Genomic DNA, 2,962 nt, shown 5'->3' on the forward strand with positions numbered 1-2,962 from the left:
AAGAAATGAAGGGTAAAACTGAAATATTGGTGGAGAAATTTTCCTCAACTAATTTCAAACACTCTATGCAGATGCCTCACCTCACCTCTAACCTTAACATCCCCGTTTCTGCACAGTCCTGCATTTTATACTATCAAAGAACATTTCTTCCTGTCTTTTGTTCTTATATGGCACTTGATGTATAGAAAAGTATGTTTTATCTTTCTCAAAAAAAAAACAAAAAAAAAGCTGTTACATTTCCTAGCCTCCAGAACTAAACTGTATGCCGAGATATCGATGTGAGGATGTATGCCAATCTCTCTCCCTCTCTCTCCTACTCCCTGTCCCTGGTTGATGCAGTTTTGCAACTTCAATAACTGAAAAGGAATATGAATCTATATATATATATATATATATATACATATATAGAGAAAGAATTATATGATGATCAAGTCTGTTCTTCAACATTTAGTTTGAGATTGGGGTCCTTTCTTCTCAATTCCTTTTGTCTCCCTATATAGTCCAAGTCGGTCTCAAACATGCTAGGTAGCCCAGGATGGCCTTGAGCTCTTGGTCCTCCTGCCTCAGCCTCCTGAGTGCTGGCACTAAAGACCTGGCCACCTTCCCTAACTCCTCCACTCTCACCATTGCACCTGCTTGACCTTGAGGCCCTTTTAGAACCAATGCTGGCTTTCACAGTTACAGAAATGATACAGCAACAGGATCTCAGGATGGGAGACTGATTTGGGTTCGAACTCCTTTCACTAAAGTGGCCTCCCTCCACTCAGCTGTATTTCATGAGGGATTGGTAATGTGGCCTTCTTCATCCCATCCTGCCCCCCTAAAGAATCCTATTCACCGTCATTTAGTCACTTAGAGGCAAACTTTGGCAACATGACCTAAGTCAAGGAATCCATATACAGGGAAACGCAGTACTGGAGCTTGGAATACACAGCTTTTTAGAAGTTCCTTTGCTCTGGTCACCCTCATTCTTTCTTGTCTTTACAACCTCTGGGCACCTCTGAGCCTGTCTCTCAGAAAAGCCTCACCTCCCATTTGGTCCCAGCACAAGATACCACACAAATCCCTTCAGCGCAGGGGAGGCTGGGGTGCAGCGGAAGTGGGGAAGGAAATGTATTTAGCCAGAGAGTGAGCTGCACTCTTCTAACTCCCTGGCACAAGGCATTAGAACACGCTCATCACAGCCCAGGAGCAGAGAGTCCCATAAGAGCATTTAATTAATTGCCAAGAGAGGAGGGAAAATGCTAAAACTGCTGACAGTTGAATGTGCTTTTATGGACAAATTGGGTAACACAAGAGCTCAGATCACACTTGACACTAAAACTTCCCAGTGTTGCTGTCTTCTCCATTATAGCAAAGACAGCTGCTAGCATTCTTGGTGATGAAGGAAGCAGATGGCACACTTAGACACTTGGATAGGTATCACCCCTCAACAGGTACAGATAATGGGATAGTGTCCAACCACAGATCCCTTCAGTGGTATCTCCCTATAAGGACAGTGCTTTTCTTTTTTGGTGCTGGGGATTGAACTCAGGACCTTGAGCTTGTGAGGCAGGCATTGGGACCACTGAACTAAATCCCCAGCCCCAAGGGCAGTGCTGTTCTATGAAATCTACACCCTGACAACCCACTAGAGGCCTGATTTACATTATCACCAAATAGCCTATTTACCCCTTGAGTTAACATTCTTGCATTATCTCCACATAACCTTGCATGCTAGGATATCGGCAGCTCACAGAAAGCCTAGAAACTGCTGTTGTGGCACTAGGAAACCGAGCCACCAAGGATTCTGATTAAGCAGGCAGACAATAGCAGCAATACTTCAGAAAGATCCCTCAGTCCAGGACAGATGACGTGGGAGGAGACTGTTCTGTCAGTCCCACTAGGAATGATCCTAACAACTAAGGAGTAGATGATCTTTTCCAGTGGGCCTGGAAAAGAAGAACCCCAGCTGAGGGACATTTTGAAGGACTCATTCTCTGGGCGGAGCTAGCTGGGACGTGGGGGTGGTAGCAGGGAAATGAGTCAGTGGTGACTTGAAGACGTCAGGCCAAGGTTGGGGCTGGTGTCACTGAGACGATGGAGAAATGGAAGTAGAAACTATAGAGAGAGATCGGGGGTTGGGGTGCCAGCCAGGTTCAAAGGGGGCAGTTGGGGCGGCAAAACTGGAAGGTTCCTCTCCTAAGCGGGTGCTCCCCAAGGGGCCAACGTGACTGGGCACCAGCGGCCCATACCATATGGGAATGCACTTGCATCATAACCATATCTTCCATTTTTTCAAGAGAAGGCAGAAATCCAGACCTCTTATGTAAAAATCTCTTAACTCTTAAATGTTGGCTATTATTATTTTTTTAAATAAACCATAGCATGTGCCAAACCAAACACATCTGTGTGCCAGATTTGGTAGAGTGTATGTCAGTTTGTGACCCGACATACAGAAAGGCCAGGGGTCAAAGTTCATAAACTTATGGCAACACATGTGTGGCTGTGAAGGGATTCAGTAACTAAAATACTGTACATACAGCTTTTGCCAGCAATCTGAGCTGTGTATATATCCCTACTCTGCAAGCCTATATATGGATTTGAATTTATACAGGAAGTTTAATCTAATCCTCAAACGGTTAAATCACAAGAATCTAAGTGCTTACTGTGTGCTCAGTACACAGAAGTCAAGGAATTTCAAATCTAACTGGAGGAGAAAGAAGCCCTCCTGAAACAACTTGAGACAACTGTGAAACAACTCAGAGACTGCTTCCTCTACATTATGCTAAACTATGAGAGATTTTTTTAAATCCTTCGACCCCCCCCTACCACCACACTTATATTCGCACACTTTGCAATGATGCGCCGGTGCATGAGCGCGCATATGTCTGTGCCCTTGGACTTGTGACTAGAAATCTGACTTCCCCCGCCCGGGTTGCAAAGCGGCAGCCGGGGTCTCGGGCTGGTGGGGAGGGGAGGG

The sequence above is a fragment of the Fukomys damarensis genome, unplaced genomic scaffold (genome assembly GCF_012274545.1).
Source record: "Fukomys damarensis isolate Sample0158 unplaced genomic scaffold, DMR_v1.0_HiC HiC_scaffold_24, whole genome shotgun sequence".
Classification (NCBI taxonomy): domain Eukaryota; kingdom Metazoa; phylum Chordata; class Mammalia; order Rodentia; family Bathyergidae; genus Fukomys; species Fukomys damarensis.